Here is a 25,603-nt window from a genome sequence, read left to right as displayed (position 1 = left end):
CTGGATCTGGCTGCAAAGTCCTCACACGTCACCGCTGAACATAAAAGGGGGTGCTAGTAATTATGAAGCCTTGCAGCTTAGGATTTATGGGTATCTTCTTGACCCCGGGGCAGGTGAATGTAAGTGGCTGAACTCACAGGGCTATGTGCATGCAATGCCCAATGTGAGGCAGGGCCATAACCATCTCTGGTGCAGCAGCATCATGCACTGGGTATTTCATCTAGATTGGCACCTTTAACTATCTAGGTTTAGAGGCAGGAGAGGGGAGGGAAAGAGGGTTGGGACATAGGCAGGTACTGAGGTAAGCCCATGGCCGCAGCCACTTCCCCGTTCCCTTCTCCCTCCTGCCCCAGCACACCCCTCTGAGGTCCAGTTGTGACCTTGGGGGTGGGTGGGTAGCAAGCGTCCTAGTCCTGAGATTTCATGATCTCAGAGCTGAGACTTGGAAGAGCCCACTGCCTCCTAGAAAATGTTGGTAGACAAAAGGATTGTGCCCTGAACTTATTTAAAACATTTAGTAATTGTCATCATTAAAAAGATTCCAGGGCAGTATCTGTATGAGCAAATAAAAATATTCAGAGAACCATTAAAAAGGAGGAGGAGGAGGAGGAGGAGGAGATCGATTCAATAAATAAAAACAGAAAGGCAGACAGATCAACATTTCCTCTAAAGTGCTTGGGCACACTGGGAGGTGTGCTCCACCTGGCAGCATAAAGATTGCAGTGTTGCTGACAGTTCAGTTTGGAATGGTTGGACAGCAGAATTCTTCCTCTTTTTAAAATTTAATTTTAATTAATCATGCAGTAGATTTTAAAATATTGTTTTAACACAAATGCTATTAAAAACGGTTGATGGAAAGCATCATTTTAAAAGAGACATTCCAATTTCTTTCTCCCACAAGATGGGTCAGCTCTTTCAGGATAACCCCTGCTAGAGTGGTTGTGTGTGTCATCTAAAGTGAAGGAGGTTTGCTTTGACAAATCTATTTACTGGTATGCAAATTGGTTTTGGATGCTCAGCTGGCCCAGACTAGATCCACTTTTTTAACTTTCTCATGAAATTCATGAAGTCTTACATTATCACAAAATTAGTGATTTTCCAGTCTTCCCAGCTATCTTTCATGATGACATTTCCCTCCAGCAGTCGCTTAATGTCTATGCTGCGGGTAATCCCCATCTCACACACTTCATTAGCTGTGCAGGCCATGTCTTTTAAGTGACTGCTTGGTGCTTGGCTGTTTGTAGAACTGGGCAATTAAGGAATTAAGTCCTTTTTTGTACTCTGCTCTAAACCCTGTAATTTCAGAGATCAATCTTTGTAAGCCTGCTTTAATATCAGAATCTGCCACTGACGGTATTTTGATGGGGTCCATCAGTGGCATAGTCTCACCTTGTAAGCTCTTTTTAATTACAATGCACACCTTCCGGTTAAATTGATTTTGTACATCTGCTTGAGTTGTCAGGGTTTTCCATGGGAATATAGGCAGAGCCTTAGAATTAATTTTACATCCTGCATTCTCCTTGTTACTAGCATAGACCTTCCCTTTATGGCCATGACTGACAGGCACCGACAATACTTACGCATCACTGGGTACAGACGTCCATCTGTCTCATGAAACATCTGCTTTATTCTGCAAGTTAAGAATACTTTCTTGGAGCCTACTGTGTATCTCAAATAAAACTGGATAGGGCATTATTTTGTGCAATGCAATCCTATGTATCTTTACTCAAAACAAAAGACCACTGTGTCCAGTGAGGCTTATTCCTAGGAAAAAGTGCATAACTTTGCAGTGGTTGCAATTGAATTCCATCTTTCCTCTGGGGAGCTCAAGGTAGGTATGTGTCATTTTTCTACCCGCTGAAGTAAGTCTATTGTATTTAGGGTCTAAGGTTCTAGTCATCCCTTGGCCATGAAGCTCAGTGGATGCTTGGTTCAGTCATTGCCTCACAATCTAACCCACCTTACAAGGCTGGTGTGATGGGAGAGCCAGAGAACTAGATATGCCAGGGATGTGGAAGATCTTCCAGCCTGAGTGCCAAACTCTATTTTGAAGAACTCCCTAGGGGATGCATTCCATGGGTAGGTGAGGCTGAAGGCCAAAGAGACAGGTTCAAAATGAGAATTGCCTGCATATTTTGGTGTAAGTGAAGATTAGGAGAGATATTTCTACCTTTTGGAACAGAGGAAAAAAACTGCACAAAGTTCAGGAAGCTGGCAGAGGAACAGTGGTTGGAGGGGGATGAATCATTTTTCCAAGGTGAACTGTGGACTTCACAGCCTTCTGGGCTCCATCCATGAAGACAGGGCTTAGCAAGCCTGCTTTTGCTATTACTATACATGCTTCCGGCACTGACCTAAAATTAGCCCTCACACTCTGGCTTTTTACTCTGCTGTAAGTTGATGCGGCTCCCCAGAGAAGTGATGGTGCAGAAAGCCACTGATTTCATGGCCTGTGATTCTGTACATGAAAATAGACATAATCTAAGCATCACTTGAATTTCAATACCTGGAACATTCTTGAAAGGGTACAATTTCACAATATTTTGTAAGTTCCTTTCAAGGAACAAATGGCAAATTAGTCATGATTTTTGCATATATGTCGCTGTTGGAATTAGTCACGAGGGTGTGCTTGAGTGCACATTGGAGCTCGTAACAAATCTAACATTTACAGTCAGTTTCTTCTTCTAATGAGGCAGATTCAACATCAAATGTTGCATTTCATACACCCATCTGAGGATATCACTGACCACGCTGGATCCTTGCAACTGGTAGTTCAGTCACGGAATGGTACATGTTTCTGTACATAGCTCCCTCTATAGGCCCCTTGTGGAAAAGCAACTGCATTTCAAACTTACTCATGTTTCGCCAGTGTATTTGTTATGTTCACACAAGTGTGTAAAAGCTTGGGGAGGGAGGATTAGTGAAGTTTGTGTTCATCAAGATTCTCATTACAGCTTGCCTCAATCCCAAATGTGTTTTTTTAAACCGAGAAAGTGTATATTTTGGTGTACATTTTGAAAAAGTATGTACCCAAAGTATGTGCACATTCTCCCTACGACTATGATATCCTAGTATACATTTTATTAAAATAAGCATTTTTTTAACTTGACAGTGATTTCAGAAACTTCTGAGCTTCCCAGTTGTGAATAGACTAACTGAAAGTAAAAACCAGCCCAAAGTTCTCATTCCCAGTGAAAAGTAGGAATGCTCTTGCAGTATTGCAATAATTTCAAAATTTCCTGGGTTTGACTTTGAACATATCTCAGAAAGCTGCATTTAAATAGCACTTCCCCCAGAAGAATCTCTATAGTTTTTAGTGTGAATAAATATTCAGTGATCTCATCCCAGGGGTTCTTTTCTTTAGTGTAAATGACAATTTCAAAAGCTTTCAGGCCCATGATAACCTTTACATACATCCAGATGAACTACACCAATAGCATTTCCTCTTCCGCAGGGCTCACTATTTGTTCTCTCATAATGAACAACGCATGATCTCCACCCATCAAATCATCCTATAAGAAATATGAATAATTTACATTCTGATTTTGTGACTTGTCCTGAAGCTACAACAACCCTTATTTTCTGTAGTAATGTATGTCTTTGATTTATGTGTTAGTATTCATCTAACAAATGCAGTTTGCCCTGTCATGAAAATAAAAGCATCACAGTAAAGAAGATAGAAAGATGTTAAGTATTACAATTTCCAGCAGAACAACTGAATATATTGAAATAGGATATTTAAGCACTGCTCAGGCATTGTTTTTCTGCCGTGAGTGAAAAGGAGAATTAAAATAGAGATTTGGCCCAGCTTAAAGGAAATCAACCCTGACTGCTCTTTAGAAGGCCAGATACTGAAGATGAAGCTCAAATACTTTGGCCACCTAATGAGAAGAAAGGACTCCCTGGAGAAGAGCCTAATGCTGGGAACAACAGATGGCAAAAGAAGACGGGGACGGCAGAGGATGAGGTGGCTGGATGGAGTCACTGAAGCAGTTGGCGTGAGCTTGAGTGGCCTCCGGGGGATGGTGGAGGACAGGAAGGCCTGGAGGAGTGTTGTCCATGGGGTCGCCATGGGTCGGACATGACTTTGTGACTAAACAACAATAACTATCCCCCAGTGCCTGCCCCCATGGCCAAGATCATTCCAGCCCTGTTCAGTAAAGTTTCCCAAGAACTATAATTAGAAGCTTCTTACTTACAGTATGTGCTTCTAACTGCTTCCTGTTTGGCTGTCAGGAAGTGCTCCATTTGGTGAGCTCTGTATCCACTACTCTCAGGGAAGAATCTTACAGATCTGGCCTGGCTCTACTTGCACCAGCTGGCCATGTGCTCACCCTGGGCATGAAGGAGAGTAAAAGACTGCCTTTTCCAGTGGAGTCCTGTTTGGTTCTGTGACTATGGAAGTATTGTAAGCTCATTCTGCTTGATGCACAAAGGTCTGAGAGTGGGTTGCAGAGGTACGTTGGGGGCTGCCTGTGCCCCTGCTTTAATATTAATGTTACATAGCAGTGCTGATGAATTGCAGCTGAATCAGTTTCTATTTCTCATCGCTCAGAGCTTTTCTTACTAGTTTCCCCATAGTATTTCTCCTACTTATTGAAGAATAACAGTATTTTTTCTTAAAGGGCAGGGGGACTTATACTGGGGGAAATCACTAATTAAATTCCCACAACTTTTTCAAACAGGAACTGGCTAATTAAAAACAAATTAGTTTGTCACAAATGCCACAATGTTCTGAACAGGAAACAAACTACAAAAAGGAAGATTCTAATTAAAGGCACAACAGCCCTGGAAATCCCAATAATGCTTAGCCAGTCCATACTAGGAAGCCTAGCACTGCAATTCAATTTCATGAAATTCAGAGAAAAAAAAATTAAGGAGGCAGCAGAAATATTGGAATGCAGTGGGTTAGAAATAACATTTGTTATCTGTAAAAAGTGAGTGAACAAAGAATGGGCATTCCAGGGAAAATGACTAGTGTGGAGGATACATACTGTATGTTGTAAAGGTCCCATATATCATAAACTTACAGTGCTTATTGCAGCCGCAAAGTAAACCTGTGGTGTCTCCAAGAAGAGCCTGCTACTTATGTAGAATCACTAGTCAGGTCACATTTTGGGTGTCAGGACAAAGACACAAAGGACCATACAACTCAGAATGATCCACTGTTATCCTCCAGTCTCCTTTATAAGGCTCTTTTCTTTGTCTTACAACTATTAAAATCAGCCTGGAAAGGCTCATCGTCTAATAAACTATACATGATCAAAAACCTCATTAAATCAGGGGAACATTGTTTTAAAAGCCCTTTTAATGCTCAAGTACCTTGTGCGCAGTAATTGCTTTCTGAAAGTCAACTTAACAATGGGATATATTGTTGGGAGTCAGACCACATGACACATCACTGTCAGCTCATCATCAATTTAACATGCTGTGGGGTGGGGTGTGATGGGAAGGAACCAAAGACAGCCGGGCTTTATGGCCTGGAAATGCTGCAGAGAAAAATGAAAGTGAATCCTGGGAACCACATTGGTACGTCCATCTTTCCTCCAGTGACACAGAAGGAGAGTTTGCATTGACTGATTCTACAGACAGATGCTGAAAGGCAGGGCTATTTTAGGACTACACCAGAGAAATGTGCAGGGATCAGCCGCCTCAGATACTTCATCATTATCTCACATAGGACAGCCCAAGGGGATGCCATGTTACAGAGACAGGCCGAGGTGATGTTCATGTGGACGTCGTATTGCACATTTCCAGTGGGGGAATGCAGCCACTCACAGGACTTTTGTCATTGTGAAGTGCTTCATTTGGCAGTGAGGATTCAGAAATCTCAGGGCTGAGTTTCCAAAGGAGAATGAAGGAAAGCCACGGCAATAAAGGTGCTTGTTTAAATCCACTGCTGTTTTTCCTAATTCTCATGTTTCTGGACTCCATTAGAAAAAAATAGCACGTGGGTGGACAAATCTGTCAATTTTACTTATTCTCAATTTCTCATTTTTCTAGTCTTAAGTTCAATTTGTTCTGCACTTGGAAATACTTTCTTAAATTTCGTATGAAAATTCATAAATGTTTTTGTGCACTTTTTTTTATAATACATGTATTTGTGCATGAAGTTTGCCTGGTATACACATTTTAGGGGAGCAATTTTCAGAATGAAAGAAAGGCATTCTCCCATTCAAATCCTCCATGTGTACATAATTTAAGGCTGAGAATTTTGGGGAAATCTGAGATTAGAAATGACCCCACCACCCAGCAGAGTTTGTTGCTGCCACTGTCTTATTTTGACATTCAGCAACATCATCAGTTCTCTCAGCAGCTCATAGTCACCTCCCTGATGATCCCCAGCTTAAAAAAGAGGGAGGGACCGGTACTTCTACAACACTGGCGGCATTTTCCCTTGCAAGTAGTCAGGAAAAGGAAGAAAAACTGGCTTTCCTTTTTATCATTTGAACATAATACATTTTGGAAAAAAATTAACCATTATTGTTTGTTTACATTTCTTGAGGGAAGTTGTGGGAATCATTATTTCATGGTACTGTTTTTACTGGTGTATAAGATGACCCTTGAAACTAGAAATAGCAAGGCAAAAATGGGGGCAGGGTCCTTATATACCAGATGAAAAATTTTCATTATACAGTAGGACATCCGTATCCATAGAGAATAGATTCTAATCCCCCCATGGATGCCTGAAATGGTATATAGTAGTGACTGTACAGATGACCCTCCACATTTGTGTGGGTTAGGGGCACAGGATTCCTATGAAAGTGGAAAAATGCTAATATCCCTAGGGAAAAAACCACAAAAACCTCTAGGGACTTTATTTGAGTATGCCAAGTTATTTGTCCCAGCACTAGCCAGCCTCCCTTACACGTTTTGTCTCTCAGTGAATATGAACACTCTAGAGATATTTTCTGAGAGATTTTAATTTTTTTCCTAGAGATATAACTATATATACTGGCATATGAGAGGACCCTTGAAACCAGAAATAGTAAAGCAAAGATTGATGGTCATCTTATCTCAATATATAACAAACACCAGAAAATCAGCCCAAAATATTAAGTCTTATACATGAGTTGCCTTATGTGCTGTCATATGCAGAAGATCAAATGGTAGTTAAATCATTTTTCTACTTTATTAGAAATAAATTAAGTAGGGGGAGAACAGACTTTAGAGTTGCAGAGTCTACTTTATTTTTCCTTAGAACCCCAAGTTCCCGTTGGAGCTCAATGCAAAATCGTGTTTAGAAAGGCAGCTCTACAAATGCAGCGCAAGCTGCCTTTGAGCATTCACTTTGCCCAGGAATTTCTTTTCAGAGCCATTGCTGGGGCTTGGACATAAATCCTTTCACACACAAAACTACTCCTATTTCCCCTTAAGCTTATTGATTTTAGCAACCTAATTTAGGAGGGGAAAGGTTTTCTCCTCCCCACAAGGCTTTCTGTCATGAGCTAGAAGCCCTTGCTGATCTACTGCAATCCACTTGGATGTCTTCAGAAGTTCCTGTTCTAACTTTGGCCCATTTCTGGAGAACTTACTGCTATTAATGAACAACACCCATATTGAGGACTAGAGTTATAGTTCTATCTGGCTTTGTTCCTGTTATCAAAATAGAATATAATAATAAATATGATTATAAGCTATTTAGGTCCTTTTGCTGGGGAATAACATTGCTATGTAACACTAGCTGATGGATAAACTTATGCTCTGTCCTTGCAAAACAGTGTACAGTGACCTTATGAGAAAGGATAAGGGGTGGTTTATTGTTAGCTCTGCTTCCTGCCCCTTGTTTATTGGCACTTCCATTTTTAACTAACTATGCTTAGAGTTCACTGTGGTCTAGTGGCTTATAAAGCCGTCTTGCTTAATAAACCACAATTAAGAATATTCAGAAGTTAAGCTCTGAAGGTAACACTAACCTTAAGCTAATTGAAAATGACAGTAAATGCGCTTGATGGCATTGCAGCCGCGCTGGAAGAAGAAAGGGGAGTGTAATGTGTGGTGTGTGTGTGTCCATGAGCCAGAGGTTTGTTCATATAATAATGAACCATAATTCATTCTTTCAGAAATCGTGGACCCCAGCTTCCATAATCCTGGACCATGGATCAAACTGGTTGGGCTGATGGGCACCGTAGTCCAAAACACCCAAAATACACTAGGTTGGGAAGGTCCACAGTTTAGTGTTGCATCTGAAAGTAGCCACTGAATCTTGGAAAAATTGTACTGGCAAAGTCTTGCTGAATCTTGCATATGGAACCGGGTGATGCAACCTGCTTGCCACTTGCTGGCAGGTGGTATGCGCAGGTCTTTTTCCACCCCTATACCATGTGATACCCCTTCACATAACCTATATATCACTACATATGACCCCTCTGAGTCTCCTGTTTTCCAGGCTGAAAGACCCAGCTCCCTCAATCTGATCTCATTTGTCATTCCCCACCCCACCCCACCCCAAAAATAATAATAAAAAATCTGGCTACCATCCTTCTGATCTTGTGCTGGAGTGATTCTAACCTAGCTATGTCTCTCTTATACTGTGGAGCCCAGAAATGGACACAGTAATCCAATTGTGGGCGCACCAGAATCTTTTAGAGCTGTGCTGACACCTTTCTCAATCTGGAAGCCACATTTCTGGCTAAACACCCAAGGGTGGCATTCACATCCTTAACTGCCACATCACACTGATGGCTTATGTTGAACCTGCTACAACAGTACCCTGAGATCCCTTTCACAAGTGCTGCTCTCCAGCCACTTGTTCCCCATTCTATACCTATGGTTCCTATTCCTGAGACCCAAGTGCAACACCTTGCACTTATCCACACGGACGCCATCCTGTTGTTCCCCACCCACTTCCACACCCTGTCCAGATCCTTCTGGATCTGGATCACCTGCCCCTACGTTGTGACCATCACCCCCAATTTAATATCATCTGCAAAATTGATCAGCAGACTGGTCACTCCCTCTTCCAGGTCTTCTGGGACTTAATGAAACTGGTCCCAGAAATGAGCCCTGGGGGACTCTGCTCATCACTGGCTGCCATCCTGATGATGCCATGCTGATAGTCACCCTCTGCTTGTGGTCTGTCAATCATGTCCTAATTCATTGGACAGTGTATCGCTCTATCCCAAAGTTCATCCATTTCTCAACCAGTTCATCAATTTCAGAAATATAGAATCATACAGCTGGAAGGGGCCTGGAAGGCCATCAGGTCCAACCCCCTGCTCAGTGAAGGACTCAGATCTCCCATCCACAAACTATCTAGGCCTGACTACACTTAGCTTCCAAGACTAGGCATAATGAGGGAGACCTTTTCTGAATCCATCTGCAACACACAAAGCATACGTTCATATATTCCTATCATTCACCTCTTTTCTAAGGAAAACAACCTTAAATGTTGCAATCTGTGTTTTTAGGGGAATTGCTCCAGAAGATTGCCCCTTTCTGCATCTTTTCCAGCCTTACAATATCTTTTCTGAGATGCAATGAGCAATGATGCACAAGATATTCCAAGTGCTGTCCAGCAGAGGGTGACAAAAATGGACAATATTGTGTCCAGTTTTAGGCACCAAGATTTAAGAAAGATGCAGGTAAAATAGAAAGGGTCCAGCGGAGGGCGATAAAAATGATCCAGGGTTTGGAAACACTGCCCTATGAGGAGAGATTGAGGGAATTGGGTATGTTCAGCCTTGAGAAGAGAAGACTGAGGGAGGACATGATATTCCTCTATAAGTACCTCAAAGGCTGTCACAAAGAGGAATGTAAAGATCTCTTCTTGCTGACACCAGTGTGTATGAAACAGAATAATCAATTCAAGTTGTGAAAGCCCAGATTCAGGCTGGACATCAGGAAAAGCTTCCTTGCTGTCAGAGCAATACAATAGTGGAACCAGCTGCCTAGAGAGATGGTGAGCTCTCCCACACTGGAGACTTTCAAGAAGAAACTGGACAGCCACCTGAGTGGGATGGTGTAACATGGTGTCCTGCAACAGCAGAAGGTTGGACTCGATGGCTTTCATGGTCCCTTCCAACTTGTCTAGTCTATGATTCTATGGTGTCATACTATAAATTTATACAAAGGCTATATGACAGCCAGTGTGGTGTAGTAGTTAAGAGCGCAGGACTGGAACTCAGGTGTTCTGGGTTCTAGTCCCCACTTGGCCATAGAGCCATCTGGGGGACTTTGGGCCACTCACAGACTCTCAAGCCCAACCTATCTCACAGAATTGTTGTGGTGGTGATAAGACTGAGAGCAACAGGAGCAGAATGCTGTAAACTGCTTTGAGTTTGCTATAAGAAAAAATTGCGATAAAAATCAAATAAATAAATATGGTATGGGCACCTTTATTTTTGATTCCTTTCCTAATGATTCCCAATAGGGAACGAGCCTTTTTCACAGTGGGTTGACGTTATGAAACTTGTCAAGCATCCCTAGCTGAATAAGGGAAAAACCCTGTGTCAAACAGAGAAGAAGGGTGAAGAGGAAATATATTGCATTACGACAACTGCAAAAAGGATGGCAGCACATCCTTCAAACGAGGTATGCCAGACTATCAACCCCATTTTGACCACGTGAAGCAGATCTACATCCCTGTGTTCATTTCTGCCACAGGGATCAACACCTGTATTCCTTCCCTACTCTACAAACACTGATCCGTGAAGACTTGCACATTGCTGGCAATCATGTATAGCTGATGACTTGTATTCAGAGCAGCTTATTCATAAATGCACAGATTCTTTTTCTATCAGAAACCTAGGAATAGCTCCCTATTTGCCCAACCTTTGCAGCAGTATTACGTAAGGTCCTATTCTCCCCCCATCCATGGGAGGAATTCATGAAGTTTCCCATTGCCAGATGCATCCGGATGCTTGCAGTACAAACTCTCACTGCTAGGAAGGGAGCTTGCTTTGTGCTTGGAACTTGGGGACTGAAAGGGGCAAGCACTTTCTTCAATTAATCCCTTTCCTCCCTCTTTTCATTCCTTCTGTAAAAAGAATGCCCAGACCAATTCCAGAAACAAGAACATCTGCATCCAAAATTTTTGCAGAAAGTTACTTTTCTACCTCAACACACCAAGCTAAAGAACTCTCCCTACACCTTTGCACAGATATATGAAAATATATTATATAAATAATAAAAATTATAGCATGTGGCAGATCTCCTAAGCCAGAGCCTTATAATTTGAAAGACATCTCATTTTCTAAGGATAAAAGTGATTTTCAACAGTGTCTTTGGACATAATTCTGCTAGTTTCTGGCATTCTTACAACTCAAGATGTGGCAGTCTGTCCCTCAATGGGCTGTTCTGGTTATTGGTTCTTATTTGCTTCTTGCACGGTTGTATCATGCAGTGCCGACACTGAAGGCAAGGCAAGCAGTTTTGTCTTGTTAAAACTAAGCCTTCACTTCTCACATAAGATAAATGCCCTTTGGACCAAGCTATGCCAAATTCAAGGAAGGACTAACATCGAAGAACTGTGATCTAAAGAAATGCATTTTCTTCATGTAGTCACAAGAGAGATAAAGTAACCTAAGAATTAGTTAATACCAGATTATGAATAAAAGTTCAGATGATGCTGAGTTCTTCTTCAGAGGAGCTAAATAGCAAGCATTTAGACAATCCCTTCCCTAAAAAGCAAAATTTGCACTACAGTCCTGTAGAATAATTCCCACCGGGAGGAAGTTCTAAACCTAGGAATCAGCCCCACTGACTTCCAGTAAGCAGGACTGATTTCAGTGACTTATTTTGAAGCAGACATGCACAGAATGTACCGCAAGCCTTCTTTAGCACTGGTTTGTGGCTGGCTCCATTCCATGCTACCATTAATCAAAAGTATCTCTGTTGAGGGCAAGGAATTTCTGAAACAATGAAACACTTTGGAATGGCATTTTAGACAAAGTCATTTCACGCAGATGCTTGGCTGTGGAAAAGGAACAAAATCTTATTAAGTTAAATAATGCTTAGTGTGGATTAATTAATTGAAGTCTGGCTGTTGTTTAGCTCCCACCTTATTTATTAGATAATATATAATGAAGTCATAATCTTTTATTACAGCAACGCTTATGAATCATGCTTTCCTTGTAAATGCTATCTTTCATTTTGTACTTTTCATGACTTAAAAAACAATCATTGAATTCAGCTGTGATGACTGACAGCCTCAGTTCTTATTGCCAGCAAAAAGAATAGAGGAGGTGAGTGTGGTTCATACGCATGTGTAATGGCAGCTCCGAGGTTAACGCAATGATCTGCTTTGGCTTACAGAGTGCTTTGAGACCGGGGCTGCTGCCTGGTCCTTAACATCAGCACAGGTCAGAATATTGTCCATCTAGCTCAGAACTGTCCCCTCTGTTTGATGGTACTCTCGGGGGAGACACCCCTCCCAGCACTTACCCTGGATCCTCCTAAGTGGACCTACCAGGGAGGGACCTTCTGCATGAAAAATGTATCCCTCTATCTAAGTCTAGCCCTCCCAGACAGCTTCACCCCTTCCACAAATGTGAAAGATGCCCCCGCCCGCCTGCCCGCAGTTACAGAGGGAGAGGCAGTTCATGCTGTTGACCATTGCACGAGGGTGTGAGAAGAATTAAAAGGAGTCCCTCAATTACGTTCTGTGGTCCCCTCTTTCAACTTGTTCTCTTTGCAAATGAACGTGCTCCCGTCATTTTATGAGCGCTCTGTGTCTTGCTGAAATGTTTACTGTTTCAATATTTGCTTAACCGGCACTCCAGCAGAAGTCTAGTAAAATGGGCAAGAGGTGCAAGAGTGCTAAGTACTTGGAAAACTATCTAGTTGGCCATGTTTGCATTTTCAAGTGGAAGTCAGCCTCTGCAAAGAGGCTTCACCATAATGAGTCTATTATTCCTTCCTCATCCATAACCCCTCACTTGCTTCTAGCTGGAAGTGGTCACAGATGTTTTGCAACAATGTGTTGATATGTGGGTGGCTCTGATTAATTATTATGTTTGCACCTAATGAAAAGGCATGATTGCTTTGTAGCACGAAATCCTGGCATTTTCAAAATGTACTGGGCCAAATTGATCTCCGATGAATATATTTAGTCACTAACCAATTGGGATGATTTTTTTTTTTTAAATCAAGCTTACTGAAGAATGTCATCATGGGACGGTCCCCCGTCATGGCCAATGGGGTTAGAGAATGCTTTCTCTTTGACCACAGGCTGTATCCGTTTCAACCACTACTTTGTTCTTAAATGAGGCTAGTGGCATTCGATATGTGTTCTTTCAGGTCCCCTGACCCATCTCTGCTCTGGAATGGAATCCCTTACTTTTAATGTCTGGGCAAGCCACAGAAATTCATGCTGGTTTGTCAGGAACATGCCGGCCAGTCCCTGTTTGGGATGTACAAGAAGATGGTTCCTGTCCACAAATCATGCCGACTTGTCTCGTCTGCAATCCAAAAGGAAATGTGAAGAAGAACGCTCGGGGAGCGGGGGGGAATTGGTGGGGAATTCTGAAGGTCGCAATTGTGCTTCAAAAATGTACATTTTAAGATTTTAGTCAGTGGGGGGAAAGGGCTCACTTCTGAAAAATACACAGAGAACTGTGTACATCTCCTGCTTGAAATGTGCACTTTCCCCACTTGAAAAGCACCCAAATGCCCCCCCCACCAAAAAAAAGGAATTTGGAAGTGACTTTCAGAGAATTTAGGCAAGTTAGAAACAGGTTTTCCTATATCCAATTGCAGTCTCAATGTGCTAGTGGCATGTATTGGTGTAGAATGTCTTTTAGTCCAAGGGTTAAATTCCATCCCGGGGATGTTCTGGAGGGCTGCAGTCTAGGAGCAAGCGGAACCTTGGGGGCTCATTGTACAAGAAGCCATTTTGTTTTCTAGCTCAGAGTGTCACCCAAGATGGAGAAAAATGTGGGGCTTCTAACACTTCCCACTATTTCTGAGGCAAGCATTTTGCCCTCAGAGCACATTTTGGGCACCCCAAAATGGAGCTCCTTCCAGAAACTGTTCTTTGCTTTATGATAAAGCTCCCTTGCTGCAAACAAGCAACAGGAAGCATCCTTGCAATGAGAGCATGTGAAATATGATGCTATCATTAAAATCTTTTAAAAGTCCGATGATGACATGCTAGTACGATGTGAAGAAAGAGAATGCTTCAGGCAAAATGAATCAGAGGAGCTGTGCAGAGAGCTTATTTTAGGTTATTTGCTTGTTTATCTGCAACTATCCTTCTCCTGTGCTTCAGGCACTTGGGAACCTTCCTTTGAGAACAGAATAGGAGGAGGGCTGCTGCCAGCCACATTTTCCCATTTTAAGTGAGTTCATACAGACTACAAATGCCATGCGTGGACACATATATGACTTTTTTTTAAGCAGTGAAAGAAGAAACTATAAATGGAAGCATATGTGGATTGTGGACACTGAGTGAAAAATGACCCACTGATAAGTCATTCCAGGCCCCACATTTTCTGAGCTGCTACTCAGAAATCCAGTAGCAGATGTATCCCAAAACTGTAGTTCTGATTCTATAAGGACATTTTATAGAAAGAGTGTGATCCTATCTAGATCCAGTCTTTGCTCCTCCCAATAGCCCACTGGAAAGTATGAACAGATCGTTAGATCTGTTTCATTGATGTTTCATGGGTTTTCAGGCATCTTTCTTTTCACTGGCTGCTTATTAGCAGAAATAATGTAGAAGTAGTAATAGAGCCCTAGTAGTAGAAGGGATGTGTTATAACTTACTTCTATTTATGCACTAATGTAGATTTGCTTTAGTCCTCTCCTCAGTTAGTCTGTAAATCTATGGAATCCATGCAACCTGGAAAAAGCCAGCCTGCTGTGCAATCTGAAGGCTAGATTCAAAGAATCTGAATTCAATTGACTGCTTTGAAAATTATTCCATCAGCCCTTGTGCCCTCAGGAATGATTATCCTTAAATATATTAGCCCTTATCAAGGCTATTACCAATCCCAGTAAGAAGTTCAGCGATGTATCTGCCTCATCAGGATCAGATCAAAAGGAGAAGAGAGCTGGATGGCATATGCAGATTAATGGAAACTCATTACCCTGTACAACCTCCCCAGCAGTTTTATATGGACACTGAATAACATATGAGCAAAAAACTGAATGCAGAGAGGGACAGCGGCTTCCTTCTGAAGCTCACCTGATAGGAAGAAGCTGAATGATGGAAAGTATCCTTGGCGGCCCTGAAGAGTGGAGTGGAAGTGTACTGTGGTTAATGGCTGTCGAAAGTTGCAGTTGATGGTACTGAAAGCTGCTGAGACGCCCAGGAGAGTCAAAAGTGCATTGTAGCTAATTTACAAAGGGAGCAAATGGAAAGGGTGGAGCAGTAGCGGTGCTGTGTGTGCGTATTGTTTCTTCCCTTTGACATGCTTCACAAGGAGAAGTAGTAAATGGATTAACACACATTAGCACCAAGGTTGCAAGTGCCATTGCGCTGCCTCATTGTGTATCCGAACAATACTGTCTACAGTTCATAATCTGCCCATGTTTTCAACAGCTGCTTCTAACCTGCTGCTTCTTCCTTGACTCCAGAACTCTGCTAATGAGTAACAGAATAGGTGGATGATACCTTCTGATTAGAGGTGGCTGCTCTGCACTGATGGAGCTTTGGGCAGATTTGGATTGCAGATTTTGGTATTTGTAATAATGTGCTGCATGAATGCTTTGCATTGGCACGTCCAGTGTTTTCTTTCTTGTCTTTCGTACTTGTTAATTTTATTTTAGATTACTATCCTTGTAGTTTGTTTCTCCCAATTACATTGTGTTGATACAGTGCTACTATTTTAGTTCTGATACTTTGCTCCCTAGCCTGCATTTATTTCAGGGTGGGTTTCTCGTGCCTCCAGAAAGATGAGGACAGACAGCTCTCCCTCTCCATCTGTAGCACAAGCTTGACTAAGCAAGATTGCTTTGCTCTAAAACAAGGGGCGGGTGCAATGCACGTTGGGTTTTTCTCCTCCTTTTAAAAAGCTGTTCACATTTCAGGGTTTAATGCACAAGCTTTATATAAATAGTTCAGATAGAAATGCTCTTTTGCTTAAAGTGCCATGCCACATTTCACTTGAAGTGATCCTTGCAAATCAAGAGAAAACAGTTGCAAGGGGCATTTAGCCTGAAGCTAGGTAAGTCATGTTGGAAAGAAAAAGATGTGTGTGCACGTGCGTGTGCAAGGGAGCTCCAAACAATCAAATGGGTCAAAATCTAAGGGATTCCACACTGCACGTATTTCCAGATTTACCATTCCCTATACAAGTGAAGGCATAGTGCGCAGTGCAATAGATTCTTAGCAGTTTGTTTTCTTGCATGTAGATGCAGATTAATTCCTGTTACTGTGAAGTCACCCTCAGCAAGTAAGCCTCAGAGGCCCTCCAGAGCTTGCTAGGGCAAGCCACGCTTCGCTGCCTTGCAAGTTCATTAGGTAAAGGGTGCTGTGAGACTTGCCAATGCAAAGACCCTTACAGCTGAGTTCTGTTCAGAGCCAAATGCATGGCAAAGGAAGCTAAATATAGCCTGACGAACGCTGAAGAAAGCCAGGCGTGAGAATTGCTGTGCACGGGTCGCTGCCTGCTGGATGCCATTTGGTCTGATCCACAAAATGCAAGAGCAACCTGCTGTACTTTCTTAGAGCAATCGCATTTTAATAGCACCCTTAATGGAGACTGACAGCGCGGGGGTTAAAATGTGTGATGATGATTTGCTAGCTTTAGGGATAGCAGTTGTGGTACCAAATGCCTTAAGCACGGCTCTTTGTAAAGGTTTCATGTTGACGTTGCAAGCATGGTGCACTTCAACAGAAAGGTTGTCTGTGCCAGGGTTGCATTCGGGAGCTGGGCGTGTGGGCCTCTTTCAGGACAAGCGCAAACCGAATAGGACCCATTCAGTCCAGTTTCAGGCTGATGGGGGAAGAACAGGTGGGTACAAATGGCAGCCATTCCGCATATGCTTAAGAATATGTGGCACATCAGAGGCAGTGTGGTGCAATGGTCAGAGTGCTGGACTGGGACTGCGGGGTGGTTGGGTTCTAGTCCCTGCTTGGGCATGAAACTCACTGGTGACTTTGGGCTGGTCACCTAATCTCACCGTAACCTACCTCACAGGGTTGTTGTGAGGAAAAAAGGGGGAATATGTAGCCTGTTTGGTGCTTCAAGGTGTCGTTCCAAATTATTTGGGGTGAAACAAAATGCTGGCCAGCGGGGTGCTGCCACTACTGTCACAAGTGGTAAAAAATGTCTGTTTTTTTAAGTAAAGAAAACAAGCAAGCAAATCCCATCAAAGGAACTAAAATAAATGCAAATTCACAAAACATGAAATGAAATATGCTTTCTCCAAAGAAAACAAATGACTCCTAAATCGATTTTTTCCCTTGCATGTCCCCACTTTTAACATTTTTTAAAACCTAGCTAGTTCATGGCATTATGTTAGATCAACTAAAGTTGCAGTTGATTAATTGGTGGGTCCAATGATGATTGGTGATGGAAAGTTTTAATTATTCATATTATGATTTAAGGACCCACATTTATTTTCTGAGGTTATTTTGGGTCAAATGTGTTACTGCAATAAGCAATAGGAAAGAATCTGGAGATGCTGGCCTTTCTAATAAAAGAAAGTTGTATGGCATTTTATTAGGACTGCCTTAAATTATTAGATTAATCAATTAAAGATCCTTCTGATGGACTAAAACAAAGCCCTGATTAATTAGGCAGTAGATAATTTTTAAAAGTTATTAATTCAAAGGTTTAGAAAAAACTACTGATGTCAACATTATTCTAAAAGCAGCTTTCTCCCTTCTCTCTCATAAAAGGAACAAACATCCCTTCCAAGATGATGCCTGCTAAGAGAGATATAGGCATCTTTTTAAATGAGGCTTTGCTTCAACCAGTATTGTTTTTACCCATGTGCAAATGTATGCAAGTTTAATCAACCACATTTCTTTCATTGGGGGGTATGTTTGATATCTCCTTCTACAGTCAGACCATAGAAAGCTGCTTTATTGTATTAGGGCCATCCCAACCAGCATGGCTTACATGGAGCGGCAACAGCTCTTCGCCCTCCAAGAAGATGTCATTTCCCTTGCTTTTTCATTAATCCTTTTGCCTTGAGATGCAATGATTGCTCCTGGGACATTCAGTGGGCAGCGCATGGCTCTGCCACAAGGCTACGGACTCTCCCATATAACAGAGAGTCCATAGGCAGACCATATTGAAACAAGCTGGCCCAACATAGTTGATCAACTGGCTAAAATGGTAAGACCAAAAATGCTTCAACGGGTTCACACAGTCTGAGTGTTTGCTGATTATTTAAGGGGCATACACAAAATTGTCACCTCTGTACTCTGTGAAAATTGAAAGACAGACTCCTGGTAGCTAAAGGGAGCTTAGACAAGGGCAAGTAAGGATACGGCCTTTGGAAAGATGTGCCTTTGTGCCGCTGTAATAAAGGACTAAAAAGACATGAAGATGTATCAGTAGCTGCCCTTTTTATGTAAACTTGATTTAACTTTGCTGATAAGTTCAGACATCTTGTTACTGTTAAACAGCTTAATTCTTTGTAAACTCTAATTGAATATGAACATTATATTTCCTTCTATGTGGCAGAGATAAGAAACACATTGAAATACTGTAAGTGTCATGGAGAGTTTATTGATCCCCTTCCTCCTTTGACAGAGTGTGGCACCTTTTGTTCTTTAGGCTTATTCTTGAGCCAGAGCAGTAGAATAAAAAAAGAAAAAAGAAAAAAAAGGATGCTGCCTAGATTCCAGGAAAGGCCATATAGACCTATAAAACCAAGTGGCAAATAGCCCTTGGTTTTATAATAGGAGGAGCTGACCTATCACCTGTTGACGTTGGTTAATATAGACAAGTTGAAGCTGGAAAACCTAAGCCTGTCTTGACACGACAATAGTTCTGTGTCACAAAAGAATAGTCCTGATCCAATGGAGGAGCCCCAAACCATGGGGAAACGGGAGCAAGGACACTTGGATACTGCAGCACCAAGCAGAGTTCCTAGTCAGTAACTTTGCTCTGATGCGGTCTGATGCCAGGCCAGAATGAAGCCATTTATGTTGGGTTATGGTGTTTTGCTTTGGAGCAGTTTGAACTCTCTTTGATGCTGACATAGCCCAGTAAAACCAGTCCTCCCCCCTCTCATGGAAACAAGACTCATTCAGCTTCTCTTTTCCCTCCATTATTGCCTCTTTTCCTCAAGAAGATAGTGGTACAGCATCCCTCAAGGCTTAAACATGGCTAATGATTTTCTGAAGCTATCTTTCTATAACTTGCCAGGAACAACATCAGGAAGCTAAACAGAATTTAAACAAGCAATGATGTGATATTTTGTATAATTTTTAAATACGTCTTTTTATTTTTCTTCTTGTTGAGTGGGTCTGGTTGGTTTTTAAGAAGTTAACAGAACCCCAGATAAAGTCTGTGAATGGAGTTTATTTCATTTAGCATCTGAAACACAGATGGCTGCTAGAGTCTTGCCAAGTTCCTATAGTGAGAGACAAACTGGAGGGTTATCAGTTTTATGAGAAAGTTTCATGGGATCAACCCACTCAGTAGCAAGACTTCACAAATTCTGTCATGATGGGTCTAACCTGCAGTAAAGTATTTCCTGCAGTGCCGGTTAAAACTGAGAGTGCACCATACTTGGAAGTCAATGTGGCCGATGCCTCAATAGTCATCTGAAGATTAAATATTTGCATTGTAAAACTGATCTGTCAAAGCTGTCATTTTTTACTGAAAATAACTGTAAGATAGAAAATGATCTCAGCTTGTATTTGTAAATTACTTAACCAAGTGATATATGTGCATAGTTATATTTCATCTCTCAGAAGCAGGACACATTCTGAGTTGTCTATACTATGTATATATCTTGAAATTTTATTAGCAACTGTACATAATAAAATATTTTGAGAATAATACTGCATAAAATGTTTAAAAGCTCAGTTTAAACCTCATGCTCATTTTCTTATATCACCACTGCACACATAAAGCTCTCCAAGTAGACTGTTTCTTCCTTCAGCCTGCAACACATGCATCCGATTCAGTCTAACATGCTAACTGGACACAGTGCCAGTCAAGTTCAACCCAGCATATAATTTGATATTTGATATCACTGCTGGGAAACATAATTCATTTTCTTTATTTACTGAAAGGCAACATGCAAGTTAAGCATGTTAAATAATTACTCATAATACACTAGATGCACAATGCATACATATCAGAGACAAACGTATAAAAACACTCCAAAACAACATAGCTTGCAGCCCACGGACTATGAAAAGTGAGCCTGCAGAGCCTTGCTGTGAAGAAGGGGCCTGGGGAAGCCTGAAGAGGAGCTGCCTTGGAGGTGCGGGGCTAGCACAGAGAAGCACTCAGGGAGTGTCACTGCTGGGAGGCAGGACTCTGCCGACCACTGCAGAGTGTAGGCAGGCTGTGGTGCCTTCATCATATAATGCACAGGCTGGTAGAAATGTTTGTGCTGATTAATCCGTACAGGAGTGCAGGAAGCTAATTGAGACAGACCATCGGACCATATAACCCACTGTGGCCTATGAATTTAGGCATGACTGGCTGCAAATCTCCAAGGTTTGTCCGGATGAATCTCTCAGCCACGCTCCGAGATGCCAAGAAATGGCCCTGGCGAGGCTGGGCTCTGCCCCTGCTCAACAGCTCCTCCCTTCATCTCCGCCTTCCCTATTTTTGCCTTTCCTGTTGACATACTATGCGTGTCAAAATGGTTCTTACGTTAAGCCTAAGCTCCTTACAAAACCAAGAAAAAAAAATCAGATGCTACCAAACCACCTAATCCAAATCTGCTTTTCAAGCAGAGCTGATTTTGGAATCTGAAGCTGGTAGACTGAATCTTACATTGTATGCTTTCTTTTTTAATACCATATTTTAATATATGTTGTTCTCATCTTTGCAAGTCGTTGCTGTAAATTATTACACAAAATAACACAATGAGTCAGAAAACAGATTTTTGAACAATAAAACTTGCATTTTCTGAATACCATAGGAAGATTAGAGCACACACTCTGTATGGAAATCAATAACATAGCACCAGTTTAAATGATTACATTATTTCTAAATTATATTTCTAGTCTATTCTTTGATTGAAAATGAGCACAAGTGAAGTGGAAAAGCACATTTAAGCAGACTATTTTTAGTACACGCAGATTCACTCTCCTCTCAAGAAAAGTTGAATATTACTAAGATATGAGATAATTTGGAAAATTGCTTTTCAAAGGGACCAGGATAAGAAAATTCTCTAAAATTCTCTGGTATTGTGCAGTGAAGTTGGGGTGGCATGGGGAAAGTTCTATTTAAATTCTTTATTTGAGTATAGTACACATGTAAGATATTATTTGACCTCATTCAGATCTACTGTTGTAAGGCATTCCAGTGTCAGATAATACAAGGAAAGGTAACAGGTAATGAACTGTTTTTATGACATATATGCTAGGGTATGATCTGTCATTGGTTACATGAAGCAACTGAGAATGAAGAGCTGGGCTGAAGTCCTGCATTAGGTCACCAATGTGGAGTGCATGATGTAGGGCTGGCTGTTACTTTAGACACCTTTAAAAGGGGATTGGACAGAGGTACGGAGAACATAATCAATGGTCAGCCGTGCCGATGATTATATGTTGCCTCCGTATCACTGTGATCAGAAATGTAGAGCAGATGAGCTTGGCCTTAGTCTCCAGTGCAACATCCTTATGCATGATTATCTTTTCTAGTTCTTTCATTACTGCCCTGCCAAATCTCAATCTTCTATTTTCCTTGGCTGCAGCCTCCATTTGAATTTATGCTTAAGCCAAAGGAAAATCTTTGACCATTTCAATTACTTCTCTGGTGCCATTAAAGTAGTGTAATTCTTCTGTGGACGTATTTGTTTTGCTCCAGTTCTTCTTTTGCAATTTCTTATTTCACATGTGAATTGCTTCAATCGATTGCAACTTTCTGCACAAATATGGCATCATTTGCTATACTAGTCTTAAATTATTGATGCATCTTTCACCAATTTTCACTCCTTCTTCCTCTGATCCTAGTGCAAATTGAGCATATGGGGAGATAAAAGGCACCTCTGACTGATACCTTTGTCTATGGGAAACCATTCTAGTTCTCCATATTCCGTCCTAAGAGTACCTTTTTGCCCATGATACAGGTTATACATCAGGATGATCAAGTTCTGAGGCACACCCATCCCTTTCAGAACTGTTCAAAGCTTTGTGTGATCCACACAGTTAAAATTTTGCTGTAATCCATAAAGATCCTTTTCTGAAATTCTTCGGTGAACTCCAGTAGCCAGTGTATAATAGCTGTATGATCTCTAGTGCCTTTTCCTTTTCTAGCTTGAACATCAGGGTATAGGGCAAATTTCTGTCTTATGATACCTTGCACATCACTTTGTTTGCAAGGCAAATTAGTACAATGAGACTATAGTTGTCACAACCTTTTATTTCCTCTTTCCTAGGGATCAGAATGTATGTATGCTTCTAGTCCATAGGATTTTGCTTTATTTTCTGTATTTATTGTGATATTCTTGCTAGGATGTGGACTGTTTCATTCTCTGCAACTTGGAATAGTTCTAGCAGTACCCTGTCTACTCCGGATGCTTTGTTCCTTCCAAGTGCTTTCCCTTCACTTTCTAATAATGCAGGTTCTTCCTCCTAGGATTAATCTCAAAGGAGCCTCATCCTTTTGTCTCTTCTGTATAGTGCTGTATATTGCTTCCACCTTCTATTCATTCTCTTTTGAGCATTCATTATGTTCCCCTTTCTGAATTTCCATTGATTTCTTTGATCTTCTGGAAAAGGTCTCTTGTTTTTCCTCTTTCGTTGATTTCTTCTGTTTCTTTGTCCTGGTTATTGTAATAGTTCTTGTTGTCTCTACTTGATAGTTGCTGAAAAGTTGCATTCAGAATTCTCACCCTATTTGTCACTCTCATCTTTTGCTTCCTTGCCCTTGGCAATTGTGTGTATTTCTTCTGTCATTCATTTAGGCTTTTTTCTTTCTTTTTGCCACTGGAATTGCCTTTTTGCATTCTTCCATAGCAACATTTCAGTTTAAAGCAAAGCAAACAACTGGGTCACATACGTGATAAAGCAGAATACAGTTTTAAACCTACCTTCTAATGGGAGGAGAGGCCAAATTGCTTTACAAGTACTTTCCATGTACTGTGTTCACACAACAGAAAATGGCAGCTCCTCACACAATTGTCTCAGGAGCTCATAGGTCTGGGCTATATATTTTGCATGGATGGGCACAATGTTCTCGGAATTACACCAGCCCCAAATACAGCAACTATCTGGGGGTGGCAGGTTCCCAAAATGGCACCCCCAGGCCAGACTTCAGGCCAGACTTCTGGGGGCGGAGGTGGCTCAATGCCTCTTTAGATAAGCAGTTTCCAACATTTTCTAGCCCTCCTCCCCCCCCCCCCCCACTCCTGCCAAAGTACCAGTTACATCTTTCTCATTGGTCTTCTTCTAATGAGCAGGTTCCTAATTGTTCTGGAGAGCATGACTCACAGCATTCTTGATGCATTTGTCTGAAAGGCTTTACTGAGTCACTTTTTATTTATTCTATTTATTACAACTTATATATGTATGTAATACGTATCTGCATGATGCAGCAGCTGGAAAGCTGGAAGGGCTTTTCATGCATCAGAAATTCAAAGCTCCGTACAGTTCAGAATGGAAGTTTCCATGCTTTCATTATAAACTATATAACCCTAGGTTAATGCTTCATCGGCCCATAGTTTTTTGTTTTATTTTGGTTTGTTTCTTTGGATGAATTTTTACTCAATGACCTTTTGATATTAGAAAAAGGATTCTAGAGAGTTCAACTATGTTTGCTTTACGTTTAGGAAAGGACTTGCTTGTATTTGTTTTTGGGATTGCAAACAATAAAGGAGACCCATAACTCTTGATGGGTTCACCATTCAGCAGACTTCTGAGTTTTATATGTGGAAAGACGTCACTGTTTCAGAATAAAGCACACGCATTGCATAACAGAGGGCTAAGGTTTAGTATCTAGCATATCCAGGCTGGGCTGGAAAAGCTCTTGCCTGAAACACTGAGAACTGCAGCTGCCAGTCGGTGTTGAGAAGACCAGATGGACCAAGAGGCTGACTTGGCACAAAGCAGCTTCCTACATGTTGTTACTCACACTAAAGTGCGTGCAACCTTTGAAATGTTTGAAGCAGCACAGAAATCCTTTAGCCATCTCAGCTGTTAGACGATACGCAAATATTATACTGATAAGGGATCCTCAGATGCATTTCTGATACAACAGAGACGGTTGCCCAGGACTGAGGAACAGAGAGCAGTGGTGCAGCTCCCACAAAACAAACAGTAGCAATGGAACAAGAAATTGATCTTTCTAACTCCAGTTAGGATTTGCCCAGAGTTTATTAACACTGAATAAACTACCCTGACAAAGTGGGCAGGCAACGTTTGTCACTATTAAAAGTTTCTTGGAGGAGGATGTGGGGCTGCGGTGGAGAGACAGTGCACTGCAAAGTACCCCGTGTTGTTATTCTCATCTTGCAGGGCTTGTGTGGAAGGGGAGAGGACTGTCGGGCGCCTCAGTCAATCAGTCAGTGAGCGCAGCACCGCCGTCAGTCTCTGTCGGTGTTTCGGGGGAATGCAGATGGGCTGTGAAGAGGATTGTGGCGGCGTAACAGCACCAGAGGGAATGGCTTGTTTGCGTGTACATTTAAGACGACCTGCCAGTTTTCGCTCTTGCAGCAGACCCAAGTGGAGCCTGCCTCCCTCTCTTATTACAGGCCTCGGAGCGGAGCTGTGCAAATTTGCTTTCCCCTGCACTGTAACAATAACCTTGTTGTGAAGGTAGCGGCATCTACCTTGTGTTGCTTACAGAGCAGAGCCCGGGAGTGGGCTGCAAGCTGAGCAGGGCGCCCTCACCCAGCCCCCTTGTCGACCGTGGCTTTCATGCTTTTAACGGCAAGGGTGACATGAGTGAAGGGGGGTCAGGGAAAGAACTGAAGTTTTCGGCTGCAGGTGGAAGAAACGGGGTACCAGGTCTACCCACTGAGAAAGAACAGCGGGGAAGAGCTGGTCTGCATACTTCCCCAAGGCCAGATCTTGGTAGACCTGGTGTCCAGACTTCGTTGCTGGCCCGTCACCAGAGCTACCAGTAACAGAGCAGCTCTGAGGCTAGTGAGGCTATTTAAAAACTGCAGCAGCAGACGCTATTGCAATTCCAAAAGCTCCTTGCTGCTGCTCAGAATCCAAGTCTTGCTGAGGTTGCATTATTCACAGGGGTAAAAAGTGAGTGATAGCCGTGGGAAAAGTCGAAGTCATCCAGACTCAAGCATGGCTACTTCTCCTACTGCTAAAGACATTCCCCACATGCTTTCTTTGTTTTTTAATTTTTTAATTTTGAGTTTCAAAATCAAAACCAAACCTTAAAACATCCAAAGCAATAAAATAAAGTGTTACAGTTTTCTTGCATGATGTTTGAATGAATCTGTTACAATGACTACATATACACTATTTACCCTACATATTTTTGTATAGTAAAATATACTACTGTTATCGGGGATAATCATGCATAGAATATAACAAAGGCAGTCCAGATATCCACAA

Source organism: Varanus komodoensis, unplaced genomic scaffold (genome assembly GCF_004798865.1).
Source record: "Varanus komodoensis strain SLA01 unplaced genomic scaffold, ASM479886v1 scaffold7_3, whole genome shotgun sequence".
Lineage (NCBI taxonomy): Eukaryota > Metazoa > Chordata > Lepidosauria > Squamata > Varanidae > Varanus > Varanus komodoensis.
This window is presented reverse-complemented; position numbering follows the sequence as displayed.